The sequence below is a fragment of the Cryptomeria japonica genome, chromosome 11, assembly GCF_030272615.1.
Source record: "Cryptomeria japonica chromosome 11, Sugi_1.0, whole genome shotgun sequence".
Lineage (NCBI taxonomy): Eukaryota > Viridiplantae > Streptophyta > Pinopsida > Cupressales > Cupressaceae > Cryptomeria > Cryptomeria japonica.
Window position 1 is genome coordinate 729025487 of NC_081415.1, and position 26956 is coordinate 729052442.

Below are 26956 nucleotides of genomic sequence, written 5' to 3' on the forward strand. Positions count from 1 at the left end.
AATTTGAACTTTGTTGAAAGAAGAAAATGACACAATTTCCAAAAATAATTTTATGATAAATGAAAGGAAATTGGAATTTAAAATTAGGGCCAATGGGATACCTCTTAATTTTAAAATTGACAAAATTAAAATTTTTAAAATTAGGGCAAATTATAGTGAAACCACTCAATTTTTAAATTTTTTCTTGAAATTTGAAATGTTGAAATTTGAAGGTATTTTTGATTTTAGAGAGATAAAAAATCGACAAAACCAAGCAATTTTTTGGATTTAAGCTATTAAATACTGTCATAACAGTCTCCCAAAATTTCGGGAAAAAAGTCGGAGACCGTGTTGAAAGTGCACATGGTCCGACCAACTTTTTTTGAAATTTTCAGGGATGAAAGCTTCGATGATTTTAAAGCTAACCCCAAAAAATTGGTAGATTTTACGATCTCTAGATAGACGAAATTAAGGTTTGAATGTGAAAATAGGACCTTATTAGGGTTTTGAAAAAAATAAGGAATTGAATTGCAAATTTAAAAAGGGTCAAACCTAATGGATAGGGACACCTTGAAAAATGTTTAGAAAACTAAAATTGACTAAAATTGATTGAAATTTGTGCAAAATCCAATTAAATTTGAAAATTAGGGTTTTAGGACCTAACCACTTAATTTTTGAAATTTTGAATTTTGAAAAAGGAGGGAAATTGAAAATTTGAATTTTAGGAAAGAGGATAAGTCTGAAAACAATCACAAATATGAAAATTAAATGGAAATTCAATTTTTGCACAATTTCAAGATGATTTTTAAAGATTAGGGTTTTGACAATTAACCTCTTAATTTTGTGAATTTGATTTGGAAATTGAACAAGACAATGAAGAAATTGAATTTGACAAATAAAGCAATTTTCAGATCTAAGACAATAGCAAACAATTTTAAGTTTTAAAACTAGGGTTTTGAATGAATTAACCACTAAGTTTACAGAAAAATGAAACTTGTAAGTGAAAAATATGCAATGATTTTCAGAATAAAGCATGCAAGACATTGGGTTCACCAAAATTTGACATGGGGAAAAGTGAACGATGGAGAGATCAAGAGGAAAGCTTTTCTTCCCTCTGAGGAGAGATGAAAGTTTCACTGTGGATTTCCCTTCAAACACTTTATCCATATTACATTAAAAGAGGGGGAAATTCACTAGATCCAATCTCATAGGGAAGATATTGAATACTAAATGAATTGATAATGGTGTTAAAATGACAAGCTAACCCCTCTTTTAGAATGGAAAATGGTTGGATTATGTGTTTTGAGACTAAGTGTAAAAGTAGCAAAGAACTGATTATAAATTGAAATAAAAGCATGGGATGAAGTTTTGCACCTGGATCTGGCTATAATATGGTGAGATGAAGTTGCCCTGTGTATTTGAGGAAACGTTGTCGAGACCGTGTTGAAAGTGAACACGGTCCGCTGAAAAATCTGTGAAACGAAAAGGGTTTTTCTGCCTCTACAAATGGAGTCCAAATCTGCAAACATAGTTGTGCACCTGCAACCTACACATAGAAAAGAGAAGAAAAGGGGTTGGGATTGGGGGTTTGCCTTCAGGTCAAACCCTAGTGTTGGACTTAACCAAATGATGAAAGAAAGTACTTGCAAGTAAATGTAAATGAAAGACTAAAATGTAATTCACCTCAAGAGAGGTTGTAGACAGAAATGTAGGTAGATTTACTTGTATGGAAATGAATGTTAAAAGGGATCTCCTCTTCAATGGTTGAATCCTTGACTTGAATGCAACACCTAGCCTTGAAGGGAGACTTGAGAATGCTCAATTCTTGAAAGCAATGCTTAAATGCTTGAATGCTCTTGAATATTTGGATGCTCAATCAAACTGAATTCTCACTTATGCAAATGGGAGGGTAAATGCGACTTATATATTCATCAATTAGGGTTAATTGACTGATTTTTCATCATAGGTTGACACAAGGAAATTTTTCCCGCTCTAAGTGCAAATTCCAATGCAAAGATAGGACAGAGGAGGCCCCAAAATAGGGCAAGGATAGGGGCATCACGCCCCTATCCTGCCCTTACCTTAGGATTGGAAGCAGGTTCAGGCAGTGCGAAGGGTAGAAAAAGTGTAGTTTTGGGGGATGAGCAAGTTTCAGGTCTCTGATCAGGCTTGGGGATTCAAATCACCAATGTGAAGACCCTAATATGGTCACAAATTGCAAGGGTTGCAATTTTATGACACTACAATAATGAATGCAATAAATTATGATGATGATACTAATGAATGATGATTATTTTTAAATGTTGATAATGATAATAATGATATGATAAAATGATATATGCATGGATAAAAATGATAATGAGATATTACATGATGATTTTTAAATGTCGATGTATAAATGATATAAGTGATAATGTTTATGATGATAATGAGATATTAAATGATAAAATGATATAAGGATGATAATGATAATAATGATATGATGAATGATATATGTATAGAGAAAAATGATAATAATGATGATGATAATGATGATTTTAAATGATAATGATAATGATGATGATAGTGAGATATTAAATGATATAAGTGACAATGTTGATGATGTTATGTTTAAATGATATTATGATGAATACAATGCACGAACATGAAATGTATAAAATGCCTTAATTAACCTAAAATGTAATTGCCTAGGTAATTAAAAAAATAGATGCAAATGAATGTCTTGAATGATCCTAATAATAAAATGAAATGTGATGACTCTATCTATAATGCCAGTGATCTTATATGATAAATGAAGTATGAAATGAAATGCACTAATGCAAATGATTTAGAAATGTATATGTGAGATGTAGATGTGAGGTAATGTGTAGCAGAGTACTATGTCGTGATAGGTCTTGACACTTAACTTTCTCATAGCAACCCTATTTGGTGCATATGCATGCTTAAAAATATGTACAACATATTAATGAACAAATGAATGGGTGATATGAAATGGAATGCAATATATACAATGGCATGGTGATCCATGGTTTATTCATAATGCTTAATTTCCTCATCGAGCATGGTAGTACCGATCCTGGTCGAGGTATCAGAACCCAAGGCTGAGTGTTGCACCTGTAAACAAACATCACAGACAAGGAAGGTTCCCCTCCATTCTGGGTCATATACACATGGGCGAGGTATACACTGTAGTCAGTAAGCAATAGTGATCCATGAATTTGTGTTCTTTCATAGGATCTTGTAGCTTAGTGAACTTTCCATGTAGACACCATTAGTACTTGCCTTAGAACTTCATTGGAACAATCCTCAGATAGAAAACAAAGAAAAAAGATATCATAAACCATCCTGACTACTCTAATCACTTGAGGATATCCTAGAGTATCATAGGAATTTGATATATAAAAAGCAATAATTTGACCAAATGCCTATCAGCCAAACAAAATCTTCTTGTCAAAGAAATATATTCTCATGTCTTGTTTTGAAGGAAGGATGCATCCTTGTTAAGACGATCACGTGTATATTTTTCTTAGATGTTTTATTGTTTGTTGATCTGATAGTTGGTCATCTTGTAGGTAGCTCAAATTTTTTTATGTGCCTGACTGGATACTTATGTACAAGGAATGATTTTATTGCAATGTTTTTGATTGATTTTGATGTTTTTCGATATTTTTTGGTTTTTGTTTTTCAATTTTTTTGGATTACTTTGAATGTTTTCCAATTTAACTTGGCAAATCACTAGTATTGAGAATCCACTCCCATCAGTAGGTTATGAAAGTTTCCCCCTATTAGGTGTTGGTGTGAATAGCAAGATGCAGGACACATGAGGCAATAACCCTGATTGCAGATCAATAACAAGTCATGGTAGATATGATGTATGAGCGGATTAAATGGATGTGATTGCAATAAGTTTGAGAGATAATGGAGCCACAACCTTTATAGATGACACCTGTTTGCTAGGTTTTCACCACTATACTTATCTAAGCACCACCAAAGTGATTTTCAATTTTTGGATGAATGATTTTTCTTTACTATTTTCTTGCTTTTTTCAGGACCTTTTCTAAATGTTTTTGGTATTTTCTAAGATTTTTTGAGCATGATGCTTTGCACAACTTATGTATGGAAAATTTTGAGATTCATGTTGTTTATTGGATCTGCCAGTGATTCTCCTTCAGAGGTTGCTAACTGACATTCCCCACACCCGAAGGTAGTGGTGATGACATATGCACCCAGCCAATTGGATTCAAATTTTCCCCAATGTTCTATGTTCGGTTGATTGTAAGGATTCTCTCTAAGAACAAGATTTCCTACCTCAAATGTGTGAGGTTTGACCCTATGATTATATATTCTTCACATGGGTTGTTGATATGCTTTAAGATGATTGTAGGCAACTTGTCACTTCTCATCAAGCAGTTCCAAGTCCTAAAGATAGGAGACTCGGTACTCTTCATCATTAATTAGATTGTGCAAGGAGACCCATAGGGATGGTAATTCAACCTCAATAGGAAAGATATCTTATGCTTCATAAACTAGTGAGTAAGGGGTTGCACCTATAGCGGTTTGAATGCTAGTTCGATATGCCCATAGTACGGGATTCAGATGAATGTGCCAATCATGACTGACATCATTGATTATTTTCTTTAAGATCCTCAATATGTTCTTGTTTGAGGCCTCTTCTTGACCATTTCCTTGTGGGTAATATGGGGTGGAGAAATGGTGTTGGATATGAAACTTCTCACAGAGTTCCTGAACATCCTGATTTTTTAAGGAAAGTCTATTATCTATGATGATGGACATGGGGACACCATACTGGCAGATGATGTAATTGAGGATGAATGAGGTGATCTGCTTGTCGATGACTTGGGTGAGTGGAATGGATTCAATCCACTTTGTGAAGTACTCAATGGCAATAATGATTAAGTTGTGACCATTGGATGAAGATGGATGGATTTTACCCACAAGGTCAAGTCCCCATTAACAAAAGGGCCATGGTATTGCGATGGGTTGTAGTTCTTGCGCAGGTGCATGTATCAAATGTTCGTGTACTTGGCACTTCTTACATTTTTTGACAATGTAATAGGAGTCTTTTTCCATGGAGGGCCAATAGTATCTTGCCCTCATGATCTTTTTAGCCAATGAAGGGTCGCTTGAGTGGGCCCCATAGATACCTTCATGTACTTCTTCTAAAGTTGTGGTCACCTCACCTTGCTCTAAGCATCAGAGGAGAGTACCATTGAGACTTCATCAGTATAGGGTTTCAGCAATGATTATGTATTGAGTGGATTGGTGTATGAAGGTTTTTTGTTGATTGTTCGATTGGTTTGGTGGAAGGATTTGTTTGCGTAGGTAAGCATAAAAATTGCCATACCATGGGGAATTGGAATTGATGAGTTGACATACCATTACAGATTCTAGGATATCATAAGCAGGGATCCAAAGTTGTTTAACTAAGAACTCGTAGCATGTTGAGTTATGTGGAAGATCAAGAAGAGAGGCTATTGTAGCCATTTCATCTGCAACTTTGTTTTTCACTTGAGGAATCTGATCAAAGGTGATAGATGTGAATAATCCCTCAAAACTATCAACCATTTTCTTGTGAGGAATGAGCTTATCACGCTTTGTTTGGTAATCATAATTTACTTATTGGATAACCAGTTGTGAATCTTCGTAGACTTGTAGCTCCTTCAAGTTCCATTGTATGGTCATCCTTAGTCCTATGATCAAGGCCTCATATTTTGCTATTTTTTTCATACATGGGAATGTGAGCCTGTATGATTTTGGAATGCTATCACCTTGAGGTATGATAAAAAGAATGTTATCTCCTGAACCATGCCTAGTGTATGATCCATCAAAATATAACTTCCATTTTTGTGCTGGCAAGACTGTGAAAATTTCCTCATCTGGAAAATTTGAGATGAGAGGATGGTCTCCAATAAGTGATGCTTCAACCAACTAATTTTCAATGGCTTTCCCTTTGATTGCTTTACGGTCCACATACTCTATGTCGAATTCACTGAGAAGCATAACCCACTTTGCCAAGCGACCTGTTAGTGTCACTTTACTGAGTAAGTACTTGAGTGGATCTATATTGGCAATGAGTTGTATTTTGTGTGCCAGCATGTAGTTTGTTAGTTTGGTTGCTACCAAAATTACTGCGAGGGAAACTCGTTCAATAGGGGTATAATTAAGCTCATACCCTACCAATTTCCTAGAGATGTAGTATACTGCACATTCTTTTCCTTCTGCATTATGTTGTGCTACTAATTCTCCTAAGGTCGTAGCTATAGCTGATATGTATAATAACAAAGGCCTATCTAGAGATGGTGGTGATAGCAATTGTGGTGTCATCAAGTATCCCTTAAGCTACTAGAATGCTTGTTGGCAGTTCTCTTCTCATTTGAACCAAACATTTTTATGTAGCAGATGCGTGAAGGAATGATATTTAACGACTAATTGTGCAATGAATCGATGGATTGACTCTATCCTCACTTGTAATGTTCTCAACTAACTAATGTTCCTAGGAGGTGGCATCTTCATGATTTCCTTTACTTTGGCAGGATCAACCTTAATTCCTTTATTTTAGAAAGTGCATCCTAGGAGCTTTCCGGAAGTCACTCCAAAGACACACTTTTTTGGATTGAGGTGGACATTATACTGTTCCAATCTGGTGAATATTTTGTCTAGTACTAAAAGGTGATCCTCTCTTGTTAATGATTTAACTAATAAATCATCCACATAATCTTTCAATAGTGTATGCATCAAGTCGTGGAAGATGGTAGCCATTGCTCTTTTATATGTGGCTACTACATTTTTGAGACCAAATGGCATCACATTCTAATAGTATGTTCCCCATGGGCATGTGGAATAAATTTTGTGTTGATCTTCTGGGGTGATGTTTATCTGGTTGTATCCTGAGAACCCATCCATGAGAGATAGCATTGCATGCCCTGTTGTTAGGTCCACAATAATATCAATGTTGGGTAGAGGGAAGTCATCCTTAGGACATGTTTTGTTTAGATCTCTAAAATCCATACAAATATGGATGCCCCCATTTGGTTTGGCCACTCGTACAATGTTTGATATCCATTCTGCATAATCAATTGATCGGATGAAACCAACATCGAACAACTTTTTGAGTTATGCCTTCACTAATAGTGCAATCTAAGGATGCATTTTCCCGATCTTTTGTTTTACTGGTTTTGTTGCTTCTGCTACTATCAAGTAATGCATTGCTAGATTTTGATCCATTCTTGGCATGTCTGCATATGACCAAGCAAAACTTATTTGCCGCTCCTTGAAGAATTCCACAAATCGAGGATTCTCTATGTGAGTTAAGGATGCTGTTAAATGGATTTTATGAGGGTTTCCCTCTGATCCCAGATTGAATTCCTTGGTGTCCTCTATGACAATGTATGATCTCTCCAAATTCACGTTGAAGGGGAGAATGTCAAACCTTTCATCTTCAGGTGCCTCAGAGAGGTTTTCACCTTTGGATGTGTCCTTTGTTTTTACTTTTTTGGGATCCAAAAGTGCCACAATGTGGTTTTCACTTGAAGATCTTGTTTTGATTGTAATATTTTTGTGACTGAAAGGTTTAGAATTCTCTCCAAAGTAAGTCACGTTGTTGAGTTTAATAACATACCCAGCCTTGTGATCCCCACTTGGTATGTTATCCCGTAACTCAAGAAAGTTTATTATCGCCTCATCATTTTGGAAGGTATCAAGGCTTGGAGGGTCTTGTTAGTCCTAGTTAATGAGTTCGGGGTGGATAATTGGAATTGCTTCATCTATTAGGTTAAGCTCATAGGAGGATTCAGTTATGGTTAGGATGAAGATATTGAGGTCATTGTCGGTACTCTCATCTTTGCAATTGGGCTTGGGAGGTGACTTATCTCTCCTAGAAGTATCCTCAGTATCTGTATCCCAAAATGTTTTGATCCATGCATCTCCTTTAGCTCTTTTATCTTCAAAAGTATCAAAGGAATCCTCTTCAGATTCATGTGAAGCTAAATAACCCCATTCATATTCATGTGCATCTATCTCAAAATCACTTTGTATAACTTTGTCACTGTATGTTATAGGAATGTTGGTAGGTGTGAAAGGTTTGTCGATAGCTACTACAGGTGTTGTATCTGATGGGGTTGTTGAGGTTGCTTGGGTATCTGAAGTGGACAAGATTTTTATCCTTGGAGTGATAGGTTTTTGGGAAACATAACTCTTTTGCCTATTTTTTGCATGTGTGGACTTCGATTGAGAAGATCTTGCGTGACTTGGATTGTCTAGTGTTGTAGGTTTGTCTTCAATGGACATTAGTTTGACCCTTGAAGTAATGGATTTTGAATTTGGATACCTTTGTTTGCTTGTAAGTTTGAGCATAGAAGAGATCCCTGAACCAGAATTAAATCCTAGGCTTGTCTTATCTCTTGGTGTTAATAAGGGTTGTAATGGCTATTTTACACCTTCCTTGTGGGATCCTAATGCACCATGGCCATCATAGCCCATCCTTTGCATCAAGGTAAAACCTTTGTCATACCTCTCTATAGGGATCCTGATTTATTGTTTACCCTTGTCTGAGGGGTCCTTGTAAATCCATCCTACCAAGTCTTCATCAAGATTTTCTTGCTCTTGTGACCTTCCTGGGGTGAATCCATCAAGTGTACTGGTATTTGTTGCAATAAGTGGTTTGAGTAAAAGTTGGCTAACGTTATATTCTCATGGGCCTTCATCTTTTACCTTCATCTTTAGTTTGTCCTATTTGGGTGTAGGGATCAATGTACTTGTGAGAGAAGTTGGGTGGACATATGATGATGAGGTAGTGGCTTCTCTATTGCTAGGAACAGTAGTATCAGGTTGATGTCCGATATTATTGCAAAAGACAAATGGGTTAGCATCACCAAGGATGGTAATCTCTACTCCATTATGTGGAAACTTGATGCATTGATGGTAGGTGGATGGTACTGCTTGCATAACATGAATCCATGGTCGGCCCAATAGGATATTGTATGGAAGAGGGAGGTCTAGGACTTGACAAACCACATTCTTCACCACAGGTCCTACCCTTACTAGTAGAGTAACACAACCTTTAGAGTAGTGTTCTGCGTTGTCATAGGCCTTGATGGTGATTCTCTTTCTGGCATCAACTACTTCTTTTGCATACCCCAATGTTGTGATTAATTGCAATGTGCAAATGTTAAGGCCAACTCCATTGTCAATAAAAACTCACTTGATTTTGTGTTTATGTATGAAGAGGGGCATTATGAAGTTGTTGAATAGACGCGACGTCATTCTTAGCAAAAGTGAGACATGGTGATGATTTGAGACTTCCAACCATGACTTGAAATTGATCTGTATTGAGGTTGGATGGAATTGATGCTTTTTGGAGAGCTTGATCCAAGATTGTTTTTATGTGAAGGTGATAGGCGAAAAATCTCTAGTATGGAGATGAGTGCAGGCATCTTATCCAATTGATCCACAAGGCTATATTGTTTGGGTACATATGCCACTCTTGATGGTGCTCCTTGTACAATGATCTTGCTACGACGTGTAACAACATTGCATGCAAGATCTTTTCCTTTGATTGTAATGGTTGCAACTTGTTCATTGGCATCATAAATTTTATTGATGGTATATGTATATGGTGCACGTGTATAGTTCATTGTAATATCTTGGTTCTTACCTTGATGGGAGTGGATTTTGAACATGGTATGATCCGTATTGGAATTTTTTGCATTATGGCCATCTACCTCTATGTCACCTCGATCAATGAGGTCTTGAACAATATCTTTCAAATGATGGTAGTTGTTAGTTTTGTTTCCTTTTCCCTTGTGAAATTCACAATACTCATTATCTTTCCACCATGAAGGTTTAACCTGTGGTTCGTAGTTTGATGTTTTGGGCAACGTGATGAGATCGAAAGATAAGTTGTTGTAATATCTTCTCAAGAGGTTCTCCCAAGGGTGTGATGAATAATGATGAACAATAAGTACTCAATAGATACTGAGAGGTGGGGGGGGGTGAATCAGTATAGACAAAAAATTCCTTAAACCACTTTGACTGCAAAGATTGCACTAACTGGTAAACAGGATCATCGATCTAAATCAGGGCACTACCGGTAAAACACAGTGAGACTATGAAACACATAAACTGGTAACACTTAGATCTTCACAAAACCTAATAACTCATTTCTACTTCACCCATATGCTTAAACATATAATACATCAGAAATATAATGACCACTGGATCAACATGCATTACCGCTTAACAGAAAACACTAAAACATCACATGAAAAAGCATCACACATGACATAGTCATTTATCACATGGAAACCCAATTGGGAAAAAACATGGTGGGGATGAATACCCACAAGATGTTCTTGAACTCTTCTGAAGTCCGCTCTATTAGGAGCCTAGTGCGGTTAAAGACTTTACAATAGGTTCTGCTAGGAACCGATCCTGCTAGGGATCACCTGGTTAAGGGATGGCTAAATACCCGATTAAAGGTTAGAACCCTGTTAAAGGTTACCTCGCAAGAGGATTTGAAGAACTCAATGATATTGAGTCACCCTATTAAAGGATTTACAAAAAGTTTGTTAAAGCTACCCGGTAAAGGGATTTTCCAACTGTTGAAATGATTAGATGTCAACAGGTAATACACTGATCTGATAACAACACTCAATGCTAAGGAAGATCCACTTTAGTTCTTATACTTCTGCAATCATACTCTGCAGGTATCTACTCACTTCACTGGTCTAGCAAGAATCAAGTATCTCTTCACTTGGATACACACATAATCATTTGCCAACAACTTCATAATGCAAATCATCATTGACCTTATAGAGAACAATTAGGTCGGTAGAATAAACCCTAAACCCTAAGCATATAGGTTATCAATATAGTCGGTCCAATCCTGATCGTTTAATCACATTGCATAGAGTAAAACAATCTTGAACAAATCTCAAGACTTTGTCCATCATTTGTTCTTCACCGCTTCCGGAAGCTGATAACCCATCACGCGCTCTCCATCATTTACTAAGATTTTGCACATTCCCGAGGTGGATAGAATCAATCTTCTTCATGCAAGATCCTCAAGAAGATTCTTCACGTGCACAAGGTTGACGTGGCAACGCGATCTCATCTTCATTTCAATGTTAACTCATCATAGGATGTCATTGGTCGAATCACACAGACTTATAATGCATCAACCAGAAACCCCGATACAAACTTTCCATATACCAATTCACATATTGGTTCACTTTCTGCATATACCGGTTCATTCCATCATACCGGTTCACACTTCATCATACCGCTTCATTTGTACCATCATACCGGCTCACTTGTACCATCATACCGGTTCACTTTCCAGTTTGCTTACTTCAATATATTGATTCATACTTCAGCATATTGACATCAATGACAACATACAATACTATCATGTCATCATACTCTGCACATATGCCAACAATCTCCCCCTTTGGCATTGATGGCAATATACAAAGATATCTCTACATCTTCACATCTTCTCCCCAATCTCTTCCATACTCTATTTCTTCAATATTGCAGATATCTTCTCTGCTTCACATATTCTCCCCCTTTGACAACAATGCCAAAGTGGAGGCATAAACATCCATGATCTACTATGCTTCTCCCCCTAAGGAGTAGCATCCTTCAACACATCAATCCTGAAAAGATTTGACAATGCAATACCTGACTGATGTGGAGCACATACCTTTAGTTCACCTATTGAAGGGGCAACACCCCTAATTCACCTCTTAAATAGGTAAATGTAGCCTTCAGTAGAGGCTTGGTGAATATATCTTCTAACTGCTCCTTACTAGAAACATGTTCCAATACAAGCTCTTTGTTTTGAACTTTCTCCCTCAAGAAATGATACTTGAGCTCAAAGTGCTTAGTTCTAGCATGCAATACCAGATTCTTGGAAATATTAATTGCACTTGTGTTGTCACAAAATATACTCATCGATTCAGATATAGGGAATTTGAAACCACTTAATACATGCTTCATCCAAATTGTTTGAGTGTAGTTCATAAATGCTGCAACATACTCTGCTTTTGCTATAGACTAAGAGATACAACTTTGCTTCTTACTCATCCATGAGACTAGTCTACCACCAAGAAAGAATGCACCACCAGTTGTGCTCTTCTGGTCGTCCACATTACCAGCCAAATCAGCATCTGTAAACACTTTGAGATTGAAATCATTACTATATGGATACCACAATCCATAATCTATAGTTCCCTTCAGATATCTAAGAATCCGCTTGACTGCTACCAAGTGGGATTCTCTTGGACTTTTCTGAAAATGTGCAACAATGCCCACTACATGTACACTGTTCGGTCTGCTATGTACTACATAGAGCAACTTACCAATCATTGACCGGTAATCCTTCTCATTTACCAACATTGAGTCACCTTCTTTTGACAATTTACAACCGGTCACCATCGGTGTACCAACCGGTTTGTTGTCTTCCATGCAAAAGGTCTTCAAAACCTCTTTGACATACTTGGACTGAGTGATAAAGATACCATCTTTCATTTTTTGAATCTGTAGTCCAATGAAGAACTTAATCTCTCCAATTAGTGACATCTCAAATTCCTTATTCATCTCATCTATAAATGCATGACTCATCTTTTCATCTCTACCAAAAATTATGTCATCAACAAACACTTCACAGATCAGAATCTGATCTCCTTCTGACTTCAGATAGATATTGCTATCTTCACTTGTCCTTTCAAATCCAATCTTCATAAGGTGTGAGTGTAAACGTTCATACCATGTTCTAGGTGCTTGCTTTAATCTATACAAGGCTTTATGTAGCCTACATACCATATCATTGTCTTCTAATAGGGCAAACCCATTTGGTTGCTCTATATACACTTCCTCTTCAAGTATTCCATCTAGGAATGCAAATTTTACATCCATCTGATACACTTTGAATCTCTTGAAGGCTGCATATGCAAGAAGCATTCGAACTCCTTCTAATCTAGCTACTAGAGAAAAGGTTTCTCCATAGTCTTCTCCTTCTTCTTGAGCATATCCCTTACATACTAGTCTTGCTTTGTTTCTTACCACTGTGCCATCTTCATTCAGCTTGTTTCTAAAAACCCATTTGGTGCCAATAACATTTTTATGCTCAATTTTAGGTACCAAAGACCATGTACCATTCTTTTCTATCTGGTCAAGTTCTTCTTCCATAGCCTTAATCCAGTCTTCATCTTTATGTGCCTCTTTAAATGTTTTAGGCTCAAATTCAGAAATCATGGAATAATTCTCTCTGACCTTTCTTCTTGTGAGAATTCTTGCATCCTTATCTCCTATGATCTAATTTGGATCATGATGTAGCTTTACATACCTAGGAATGATCTTGGCTGATTCCTCTTGCTTTTCCTCTTCATCCTCATCTTCATCTTCATTTACATCAGCAACTACCGGTGTAGGAGTACTGTTGCTTGTACTTGGTTGTTTTGCAATCGGTTCCCAAAAGGTTACAACCGGTTCATCTACCGCTTTCTCACTGTCGGTTTCCTTAGGTTTCTTAGAGGTTTCATCAACTCTAACATTGATACTTTCAACAATTCTCTGAGTCATATTGTTAAAACACTTAAGAGATTTGCTCTTGGTGGAATACCCTAGGAATATTCCCTCATCACATTTTGCATCAAACTTGCTTTGGTGTTCACTCCTCTTGATATAACATTTGCTACCAAACACTCTAAAGCAACTTACTACAAGAGTCTTACCAGTCCAATACTCATAAGGATTTTTATCCTTAACTTTCTTGATGAGTACCCGGTTCATAGTGTAGACTGTAGTGCTCACCGCTTCTCTCCAAAAAGTGTGAGCAATCTTCCCTTGAATCAACATTGTTCTAGGTGCTTCAACTATAGTCCAGTTGTTCCTCTCTACTAGGCCATTCTGATGTGGAGTCCGGGGGGTAGACAGTTGCCTCTTGATGCCATTCTCTTCACAGTACTTATTGAATTCTCCAGAGGTGAACTCACCTCCTTGATCGGTTCTAAGGCATTTGATCCTCTTACAACTTTCCTTTTCAACTAGTGCTCTGAAGGCTTTGAAATTTCCAAAATCTTCAGACTTGTCTTTCAAGAATGTGACCCACATCATTCTTGAGCAATCATCAATAAGAATCATAAAGTACCTATCTCCCTGAACACTCCTAGTTTTCATAGGACCACACAAATCAGTATGCACAAAGTCAAGTAAATTATTTGTTGTGAGATTTACCTTTGAAGATTGAGGAAGACATTTTCCCCAGTTGACATTCTCTGCACAAAGGATTCTCTGGTTTGTTCAGTACAGGCAATCCTCTAACTGCCTTGATCTTACTAGCCTTCACAATATTATCAAAATTTACATGGAAAAATCTCCTATTCTATATCCAACTGTCATCAAACTTAGCCATTAGACATTGACTGATATTTGTATTCAGCTGAAATAAGTTGCCTTTGGTCTACATACCGGTGGCCATCAATTCACCACTCTTTCCTTTTATTTTGCATACTCCATCTTTGAATTCCAGAGTGAGCCCTTTATCATTCAGCTGAGCAACACTCAAAAGGTTATGCTTGAGACCTTCTACCCAATACACATTATCAACACTGATTTTTCCATTTAAAGAAATGGACCCTTTTCCTTTTACCATACAAGGTGCATCATTACCAAATCAGACTACACCTCCATCATACTCTTCCAGAGATAGAAACTTTCTTCGGTCACCAGTCATGTGGTGAGAACAACCACTGTTAATAATCCACTCATTAGAATTATCAAAGTGTAAGACAAGAGCCTTCTTGTCTGACACATCTTCCTTAACAGCTACAAACACTATGTCTTTGCTTTCTTCATCTTTTGATTCATCATCAGTGACACCTTCATCAACTGCAACAAGACAGTTTCTCCTATTTCCTCCTTTGAACTTTTTGAACTTCTTCGGTTTGTCCTTATTATCACTATTAGGACAGTTGACAGCAATGTGTCCTATCCTATTGCAAGAAAAGCATTTCAAAGGGAGCTTACCTCTGTATTTTCCAGTTCCCTTAGAAAGTCTCTTGGCTAGAAGAGCTTCAAATTCCATCAGGATCTCCTCATCATCCATATCTCTGCTTTGTCTTGGTTCATAACTGGTACTAGCTTCTTTACCCTTTCTAGATAGTGCAACAGATGCTTTAAAGGCTAAATCAGTCTTCAGAACACTCCATCATAATTGTTTATCTCATATGTGGTCAACTTAGCAATGATAGAATCAAGGGACACCTTTGTCTTGTCAATAGATCTCAACTCCTGAATAGCGACAACCCTTATTGCATAGACCGGTAATAAGGTTCTCAAAACTTTTCTCACAACGGTGCAATTATCCATTGTACCTCATGCACTCTTGATGTCTCCAACAACAATTTTAATCCTTATCCCATATTGTTGAATGGTCTCTCCTTCAAACATCTACATGTCTTCAAACTTTCCTCTAAGGATTTCTTCCTTAGCTTGCTTCACATGCTCATCACCGCCATAGATAGATTCTAGAGTATCCCATACATCCTTGGGATTGTCTTTCTCTTGAACATCGATAAACTCAATATCAGATAGACTACTGATAAGAGCTTCCATGACTTGCCCATTCTCTGAATTTCTCTTCTTTGATCATCAGTGAGAGTATCGGTAGGAACAACATAAGTATTCTCAACATAGTTCTAGTGTTGAGCACCCATGCTTTTAATGTATATCTTCATTCTATCCTTCCATATCTTAAAGTTATCTCTGTTAAACTTAGGACCTTCTCTCTTCATCATTAGAATAGGATCTTTTCCTCAAGTGGTTAAGCTTATAACATAGCGGACCTAGAGGATTGCTCTAATACTAATTGATGAATAATGATGAACAATAAGTACTCAACAGATATTGAGAGGGGGGGGGATGAATCAGTATATACAAAAACTTTCTTAAACCACTTTGACTGCACTAACTAGTAAACATGATCACTGATCTAAATCAGAGCACTATCAGTAAAACATAGTGAGACTGCGAAACACATAAACCGGTAACACTTAGATCTTCACAAAACCTAATAACTAATTTCCACTTCACCCATATGCTTAAACAGGTAATACATCAGAAATATAATGACCACTAGATCAGCATGCATTACCACTTAACAGAAAACACTAAAACATCACATGAAAAAGCATCACACATGACACAGTCATTTTTCACGTGGAAACCCAACTGGGCAAAACCACGGTGGGGATGAATGCCCACAAGCTATTCTTGAACTCTTCTGAAGTTCGCTCTGTTAGGAGCCTAGTCTGGTTAAAGACTTTACAATAGGTTCTGCTAGGAACCAATCCTGCTAGGGATCACCCGGTTAAGGGATGGCTAAATGCCCGATTAAAGGTTAGAACCCTGTTAAAGGTTACCTCGCAAGAGGATTTGAAGAACTCAATGATTTTGAGTCACCCTGTTAAAGGATTTATAAAAATCCTGTTAAAGCTACCTGGTAAAGGGATTTTCCAACTGTTGAAATGATTAGAAGTCAACAAGTAATACACTAATCTGATAACAACACTTAATGTTAAGGCGGACCCACTTCAATTCTTATACTTCTGCAATCATACTCTGTAGGTATCTACTCACTTCACTGGTTTGGAAAGAATCAAGTATCTCTTCACTTGGATAACACATAGTCATTTGCCAATAACTTCACAATGCAAATCATCATCGACCTTATAGACAACAATTAGGTCGGTAGAATAAACCCTAAACCCTAAGCATCTAGGTTATCAATACAGTCGGTCCAATCCTGACCGTTTAATCACATTGCATAGAGTAAAACAATCTTGAACAAATCTCAAGACTTTCTCCATCATCTGTTCTTCATTGCTTCTAGAAGCTGATAACCCATCACACGCTCTCCACTATTTATTGAGATTTTGCACATTCCCGAGGTGGATAGAATCAATCTTCTTCATGTAAGATCCTCAAGAAGATTCTTCACGTGCACAAGGTTGACGTGGCAACGCAATCTCATCTTCATTTCAATGCTAACTCATCACAGGATGTCATTGGTCGAATCACATAGACTTAGAATGCATTAACCAGAAACCCCGATACAAACTTTCCATATACTAGTTCACATACCGGTTCACTTTCTGCACATACCGGTTCATTCCATCAAACCGCTTCACTTGTACCATCATACCGCTTCACTTGTACCATCATATCAGTTCACTTGCTAGTTTTCTTACTTAAATATATTGGTTCATACTTCAACATATTGACATTGATGACAACATACAATACTATCATGTCATCATACTCTGCACATATGCCAACAGGGTGTGTATGTTTGATTTGGTTTGTAGGTAGGGTACTTGTTTTTAGGTGCCTCTTGTTGTAGGTTGGGAGATTGATTTCCCTAATTGGTTGGAGGATTACCTTGATTGATATTGTGGTTGTTATGATTATCCACTTGCCCGTCTATTTTGACTATAGGTTGGGAGATTTTGATAGTCCTTGCATCTACAACACCATCATTAACGATGTTTTTGTTCTTGGTCCAAAACTTGGGTTTGTCACTGTTGTAGACTGATCATGGACTGTCCTTGTTGTCTTTGTAATTTTTGACAAGTCCCTTCCTGATAAGGGCTTTCTCTATTTTGAGTCCTTGGGATATTACATCTTTGAAAGAATCCAAACATTTGACTTCTAAGTGGAATTTCATCTCTTCATTCAATTTTGAAATGAAGATTTTGACTAATTGTTCCTCTGGAATGGGGAAGGAACTTCTGCTAGAAAGGTGTCTCCATCTTTACAAGAATGTTGAGAATAATTCTCCATTCTTTTGTTTAGTATTGCATAAATCAGCCATGGAGATATCACATTCTATGTTGTGTGCATGATGAGTGACGAATTCTTGCACTAAGTCCTCAAATGTCCTAATTCCACTAGGCAAGCAAGAGAACCATTGCATAGTTGAACCTCCCAAACTTTGGGGGAAGAGACACATTAAGTATGTTTCATCGTATGCAACTTCTAAGCAAACAGAGTAGAATTCTCTCACATGATCCCTTGGATCTCCCTTTCCTTTGTACTTGTCAAATTTTGGAGTTTCAAAATTTTGTGAGAAAGGGGGCATGACCATGTTCCTATCAAATGGATAAGGATAGATATCTTCAAGAGAATATCTCTTTTGTGCCTTCCCCGAATTTAATTGTTGGGCGAGGTCTTGTATTTTTTGTCTCAACATATCCATTATTATGGGAGTAGGCAATAGGTTCCCTTGTTGATAGTTGTCGTCATAATTGCAAGTATTTCTCACCCTCCTATCGTCTTGATTTCTTTCTTGACGATGACTATGTTGGGCTTGTTCTAGTATATCCCTAAGTTGTGATATGTCAAAGTCTTCAGGGAGTTTTGCACCCTCTTGAGAAATTTTTAGGAAATGAGTGTTATATTTCCCTTAAGAATCTCATCAAAGAGCCTATTGAACCTGGGATTACTAGTTGCTTCCTCTATTTTTGCTTGTGTAGGAGATCCAAAGGGGTTGATTTCCTCTTCCCATATTTCATTTTACGGGTTTCTCTGACTTTGAGACCTATTCCTAACCATGTTTGAAGTTTGGTGGGTGAAAAGTGGGTGGTTGATCCCCTTCTTACGATTCCAAGATTTGATGATGGTGATGATGATTTTAAAGTATTTTGTGGATGTTTGATCTCCTATACTAAAGTTCGGGTATCAACTTTTAAGTCCTCTTTAGAATTTCTTGTTTGTTGTTTCAACAATTGTGAGATGAGGTGTAGCAAGGTTTGTGTTGTTAAAAGCCCAAGCTACCTAGTAATGAGAGGATGCACTCATAAACTATTTTTAACCTATCTATGATGCTTAGTAATGTCCCTTAGGATAATTGATCCTAGATGTAGAGACACACTTAGAGAGTATTTTTGTTGGTATGATAAGCAATATCTTGAAAGAACCTCTTTGTTTGAGAGTTGAATGAAATTTGAAAGTTTGCATTGTGAACTTTTGGAATGAATGTAAACTTTGGAATTTCTACTAAGGGACGATGAATTTGATATTGATTTTGGAAATGATTTGAAGAAAATAATGATGAAATATAAAAGATGGTGAAAATTACTTAAGGAAATGATGAGTGATTTCGAATGATTTTGAGTTGGAGAAATTTGATGAGTGATTTGGAAATGATGCAGAAGCGAGAAGGATGGAAGAAATGACTTTAGAATAGGCTTATGATGTTTTGATTTTGGAATGATTTAAGGAAATGTGGAAGAAGGTTAAGATTTGATTTTTTATTTTAAAAAATGATGTGAGAAGATGAAAGATTATGTCTAATAGGTGATTTATGGTTGTGGCAGATATGACAATGAGATTTTACCACTTTTATTGAGAGATTGGGACAAAGTGGATCTTTGTTGAAAGGCACATTTTTTTAAATATTCCTAATCAAAATCATTTCCATGACCATGTAGATAATTGTGAAAACGATGAAGGAATGTTCGATGTTTGAACAAGAGTTTGCGGTTTATGTAGAGAAATTTTCTCTTCTTTAAGATCTCTTTTTTGCTCGATTTCTTCTTCTCAAGACGATGATATATGGATTTCTTGATATGCTTGATGATATGATGCATTTTTAAATCTTGTGGAGATTGTTTTGTTTTGTATTGTTGTTGGGGTGTAACTTGTTTCAAATGTTTGATTTCTTTGCCAACAAGACATGTCAATCACACAAGCACATATAAACACTTATTTTCTTTGATAACTTTGATTTGAATTCGATGTGCATGTTTAGGATCTTTTCAAATCCTCTTTTGTTTTTCACAGGTTTTTGAACAATCATAATACAAATCAAATACTCTCCTAAGGTCAAAAAGGTCATTTATAATATCATAGCCCACATCCTGATACTCCTTTAGCTCAAACAACCCTGTCACACCCTAAGGTGTGCCCATTTTTTTGCCTTTTTCTAGAAGTTTAGCCAAAGAGAATTGCTCCTCAATTGGATCATTTTCTTGGGAGATGTATGGTGAGTGTCTTGGGGGTGGATTCTTCCCCACCCTTGCACTATGATATTATAAATGTTTGGCTAACTGACTCATTTTGGCTTCTACTCTTAAATCTTTTTAGTAAGGCTTATGTTTGGTCTTCAATGATAAACTCCCTTAGGAGGATTCCCAACCTTTAGAACAAAGGATTTACGTATCTCAATGATACTGGGGGAAGGCTAATCAATGAGAAAAACCATTGGACATGATTTTCATCACATCCACTTTTGATTATAGTGGGTTGGATTACTTGGCATTAGTTGTTCCCCACTTAGGTCGTTCCCCTATCATTGACCTTATGGGCTTCTCGAGAGGGCAGGTCTGCTAAAGGAGTTATCTTAATTGCAATAAAGAAAAACAAGAGTGAGTTTGTCTTTTTGATCACCCAATTAAGGGGGTAGCATATACCTATCACTTTCGAAGCACGATAGACACTTTTTATTTTTATCCCATCATTGTAATATTGTCTAAATGCTAATTTGGAGATATTTCTCCAACAAACATGGGGTTCTTTTTTACCAAGATAGAAAAATGAGTTGTTCTTTTTAGCCAAAAATTGCGATGATTTCAACCTTGTAAATACTTTTGAAAGAAGCCTTTTTGCAAAAATGTAAAGATGGCTTGTTCTTTTTAGTTTTGTAAAATGAAATGTGAGGTGTTCTTTTTATCCCTTTGTAGAAAAAAATGAAATTAGTTTGTTCCTTATAGATTGCACCAAAGAAATGTGACCTACTTTGAAAAAGGGAAACGTTTGTTTGTAGTTGTTTTTATCCTTTGCAAAATGAAAGTGGGATTCCTTTTATTTGCACCAAGGGAAATGTTTAATTCTTTTTAACTTGCACCAAAGTAAAATATTGAATTCTTTTTAACTTTGCAAGAAAGAAAGATTTGTTTGTAGTTCTTTTTAAAACCCTTTGTAACAAAAAAGGAAAGATGAGATTCTCTTTAAGAACCAAAGAAAATGAAGTTCCTTTTAAGCCTTTGCAAAAAAAAAATGAAAATGAGTTCTTTTTAAGCCCTTTTGTAGCAAGAAATGAAATTTGCAACAAAAATAAGTAAAATAAACTAAGATAACTCCTTGAGAACCTGCATACAATGTTAGCACCTATAAAACCTTAAAAGTGTTAGTCCAAATTGTGGGCTCAAAAGCCTAAAATTTTCTTTGAGGTTATAATTTTTAGCTCTCTAGCTGTTACAAAAGTGTCAGATTGATGATAGAAACAAAAGTGCCAGACTGAGAACAAAAGCGCTAGACTAACATAAAAGCACTAAATCATAACAAAAGTAGTATAACTTAAATAGATTGACAATTTACAAAAGCAGTAGAACACAACACAAAAGCACTACTACATGCAACAAAGGAGCTAATCCGAGTGACAAAAGCACAATTGTGCGTGAAAATCTACAAGTTTCAAAAGAGTTAGTAAAAAAGTTAACTTCTTAGTGTTGAATTCACGTTGGGTTCACCAAAATGATGCACTCAAAAGGGGACATAGTCAAAAACAAAGCTCAAGAGTTAATAGGTTAGTTTCCAACCAAAAACCAACACAAATGAACTAAAAATCCTTTTAATGCATATCAAAAGAGAATGAAAGCATACAAAAGAAATCATAAACACAATAAAAGAGGAGCAAGAAGACTCCCTAAGATGCTCCCATGATGCTTGATAGCTCTCCCTTGTTATTCTCCTCTCCAAGATCCAAAGCTATGCTTGAGTGTGGCTCTCAGGTTTTAGCATAAAACCATGGATGCTAAATGAAGGATTGAATGTGGTTGAAGATGAAATGCTAATGCTATGCAAATGCTCAACTAACATTTATATGAAAAAGCTTAAGTATGAATGCTATTTAACTATAGTAACAATGCTCATATGCTTCCTCTCTTGCTTGAGGAATGAGGCTCCTTTTATAGGCAAAATGATTGAATGAATGGTCAATATTGATTTGGCTTGTGAAGGGTTAGGATTGCATGATCTTCAATCCATGTCATAGTTTTAAAAACAATCCCATGTTTACAAGTGTCAATATGAGGGATTGAGAGGAGAGGTGATGAGACCATAAATCCTCTCATATTTAACCCGTTAAAATCATCTATTTATTCTTAGTGTATTGTTGTAAATGTGGATTTGAGTAATGATTGAAAGTTCTTTAGCTTGATTAAGGTAGAATATAAAGTAGATATTTGGTTTATTTTAGTTAAATAAATGTGATCCAAAATGCTTCTAATATGTCTCTATGAGTGTGCAAGATGTTACAATGTAGTTGAATGAGTTATTAAATAACTCATGACTAGATGAAGCTTAAAAACGCTCGCAACAGAGAGCTGCAGACATTAACTCCAAAAAACTCTTGACAAGGCTTTGAAAACATTAAGAAAAGATAGAGAAGATTCTTGAAGACTCCCAAAATACTCCAACAATCATGCAAAATCATGGAGCACAAATCATTCCTAAATTAGTGGGAATTTTATATGTTTCATACAAGTTGCAGTTGCACAGTACACTACGTTATCCTTATCCAACAAAGATAAATCAAGTTACAAAAGAACTCCAATGTAATTGTATGATTGTAGAATATTATTCATGATGATCTAAAATGATATGTTCAACTGAATTGAAGAATATTTCCTTCATTCACGTTGAGAACTTGAGACTTCCTGAAATTGAGGCGCCCAAGAATTGTGAAAAATGCAGTCTCACTAAAATGGCCATATCTCCCTCGTTTCTCAATGAAATTAAAAAATTCAAAAGGAACTCGAAAGAATAATTGAAGGGAAAAAATCCACTTTGAGGGTTTGGAAAGATTCATAATAGTGAAGGAGTAGTTTACATCATAAAATGATTGAGACAGATTGGCAGGATGAAGCACAACAGCGTTAGTTTTCTCAAAGTTTTGTAAATGACCCCTTAAAAATAGGATATTGGATCCAAATTATTAGGGAATCAGCTGGGTAGATATAGAATGAGAATTCTATAAATATATTGTAATCAATCAAGGAAAGGGAGGAGTAGAAAGTCTTGTTTTAGCCTGAAGGAATACAATAGACTAGTTTCATTTCCAACAATGTATTTTCCAGAATTTCTTAGAGGAAATATGAATTCAATCAAGTATTTTATTTCCGTAAAGTGTCAATTATATTAGCCTCTTTACTTTTATGCAAGTGTGAGAGAGATTAGAAATTTCCATTCATGCAAGAGTGTTTTAGACTAGCTTTCATTTCCTGCAAGTTAGAATAGACTGTCAAGCCAATTTTCTTCATTCTCTTTTGCATATAGCCATGGACACCGCCCTGGATTGATAAATTAAATGATAAATATTACAATGAACCCATCATTTTTGGCACTGTTTATGGGGATAGGTGTCATTAGGGAGTCAAGAAAATCAATTTGGTAGCCTTTTAGGTTTAGAAGTTCCTCAAGAAATATTTCTCTCAAATCCCACGCCCCCCCCCCCCCCCCCCCCAAAAAAAAAAAAAAAACCAAATCAAAACCCCCAAACACCAGATCTAAAGAGAAATGGTGTTATTTTTTTCAAAATATCCTCAGTTGGAGGACCATCACTCCAAGTCCTAGCAAAGGATATTTCTTTAAAGAAAGAATTGATGGCTTATTGCTTGCAAGAGGTGGAGAATACAATGAAGAGATTTTATCTTCATTACAGAAGCTTGCAAAAGAGAGACTTATTTGGAGACCTTCAAAGTCCAAGAATGGCTACCCAAATAGATTTTCGAAGTCAAAGGAGGGCTGCCCAATTAGAGATTTCAAGAACAAGGAGTTGATTCCAGTCATACATGCACCAGATCAGAAAGAAGGATTACAATATCTCTCCGATCAGTCCATGCATTTTCGAGAATAAAAAGTCATGGAAAAGGTTTCCACTTTAAAGGAAGGTGAAGCATTGGATTTTAAAATTTTTGTCATCTTCTTTTTATCATCCTCTTTGAAAAAATTGAATGCATGGAAACGTATTGTGAGAAAGGGAAGATATTTTTCACAACCAGTTAATGGTTATGTGTAACCTCTCTACATCATTTAGTAGAGTAGGTTAGGATGGGTTTTATTTTTGCAAATAAGTGCTTTGCACATGCTATTTCCTCTTCTCAAAGGTTGTAAACACACACTTCTATACAAGTTGTTGCACTCAAAACTTGCTGCAAATATTTTGGCATCATGAATGATTTATTGTTGTAGTCTTGAGCTCTAGCTCTAGAACTAAATCTTCAAAAGCATGGAAGCAAAAGCAATGATGAAACAATCTGAGTTGTTAGTCAGCATAAAAGATCAAGTTTCAGCTCTCAAAAGTTGAATATTATTTGCATGCATCATGGGGAAAGTGAACTACAACTCATGCAAGATGGTTGCATGAAAAACTAAGGTAAAATCAAGTATTTTCTGTATTATTTTACTCTTATTTAGCTTAAAGTTATTTCATTCTACTTAGTCCACTCAAAAAGAAGAAGAAAATGTGCCTCAAAGCTGTTTCCAAGATTTATGGAGTTGGCAAGAGCTAAAAATTTATTTTAAATGCTAATCGGGAGCCATCAAGAGCTACCTGGAGCAACTGTTACAAAAGTGAATTTATCTAATGTGGAGGCTCATTATGAGTTGAAAAGGGACTCACAACACTTTAGGTATAGGGAAGATGATGAGACCATAAATTGTCTCATATTTGACCCATTAAAATCATCTATTTCTTCTTAGTGTATTGTTGTAAAAGTGGATTTGAGTAATGATTGAAAGTTCTTTAGCTTGATTAAGGTAGAATATAAAGTAGATATTGTTGGCAATTGACACTCAATTGGCTGGTTTCACTATGTTGTCATTGATGGCAACATGGTATTTTGTTCTAGCTTCATGTTTTAGTTCATATTGTGTACCGACAGGCACTTCACAGACACTACACCAGCACCAACACCAACATGATAGAAGGATTTCTTTGGTTACCGGCAATGCAGACCGAGATGGTTAAGAATAAGGTTATCGATATTGGAGGTTGACATCTCTTGGATCCAACATCAACATTTTTTTTTGATATTCATGTATTTATGTTAGCTAGTTGACATGTATATTGATTTTGTAATTATCTTTGTAAGCCGGCATAAGGCATGATAAGTTGTATAGGGTATATATGTCAGTTGGATTAGATCATTTAAATATTGATATGGTAATCGATATGGTAATGGAAATGTAATGGAGATGTGGATGTGATATGATGCAAAATATATCAGAGTGATCATGTATGTGAGGATATTTATGTAATGATTATTCCGACAAAGGGTCTAGGGTTTCAGACTAGAACAAATAGAGCTTAAACTGGAACTGTATTCTAGCATATAATATACTATCTTTTGTAGTTCAACACTTCTCTGGATTGTAGTTTGGATTTATATGTAGTCAATGAGGCTCCTTTTGTGATTGAGTAGTGTACTCTAGGCTATAAGCCTTCCTGCAAGTGCATGCCCCTTATATTTTGTAATATCTCTTCATATGGCCAGTGGATTGATATTGTGGGTCACAAATCCCATCGTGGTTTTTCCTCTTTGAGGTTTTCCACGTATAATTTTGTGTGTTATGGTTCTCATTTATGTGATTGTCTTATTGATTATTTTACTTCTTTCAATTCTGTATGTACCGGTATATCGGTTGGTGTATGCATGTTTTAATAAGGCTAAAATTAATAGTTCTAGTATAACACTAATTCACCCCCCCATCTCAGTGTTATTGGATTCCAACAATTGGTATCAGAGACTTGTGCCTTGGAGGAAGTTTAACAGCTTGAGGAGGATCCTGAATCCAATATCCATGGACATGGGTTTGGAAAAGCAACTTGAGATGGCACTTGAAGATTATGATGCTGAAAGGTTGAAGAACTTAAAGCTACAAGATGAATTGAAATCAGCTAAGGAATTCATTCTTGTCCTATAGGAAAGGTTATCATCTGTTCAAGCTAGGAGGAAGGGACTTTTGCAAAATCAAGATGATGTAGAGAAAGATGCACTTAAGGAATAGTGTCAGAAATTGAGTCAGGAGAACATGGTTATGATAAATAAAATGCAAGCTATAACTATGCGAAAGTCTAAAGAGATTGAGGACCGAAAGAAAAAGGAACAAAATCTTGTTGTATCCCTGAAGAACAAATTTGAAGAATGTGGTAGGTTGGTTCATGAGAATGATATGTTGAGAATTGATTTAGTACAATCCCAGAGTAATGAATAAGAGCTTGAGAGACAAATGATAATTCTGAGAGAAGATCTAACTACTGCAAGTGAGTACAAAGAAAAAATCATGATTAGTTCAGCACAACTAGATGAGTTATTGAAGAGACAAAGGTAGATTGGAGATTCCAGTGGACTTGGATTTGAGCAAGGACACAATTACAATACTACTAATGAAGATCAAAACCTTAAGGCAGTTTAATGCTTATAAATTTAATGGTAGATGTTTTGTTTGCAATAGATTTGGTCACATGGCTAGGCAATGTAGAAATAGAGCAAATCAGAACCCTGATTCTGCTCCCAATCAATGTTCTAAATGTAATAAGTATGGTCATAAGACAAAAGATTGCAGAATGTGTTGGGATCCAAGAACACTGAGAGGGGGGTGAATTAGTGTTCTGTCGGTAAGATATGATTTTACCCTTTTATAACATACACATATAAACCGGTAAATGAAGAAACATATAACTTGAAGCAAATAAACCATCCACATAAATGAACACTATAACACATAATTTATACGTGGAAAACCTCAAAGAGGAAAAACCATGGTGGGATTTGTGACCCATACTATCAGTTCACTAGCCATATGAAAGGATATTACCTAAAATAGGGGCCTGCACATGCAGGAAGGCACACTGCCTAGAGCACACTACTCATAACAAAAGAGTCTCACTAAC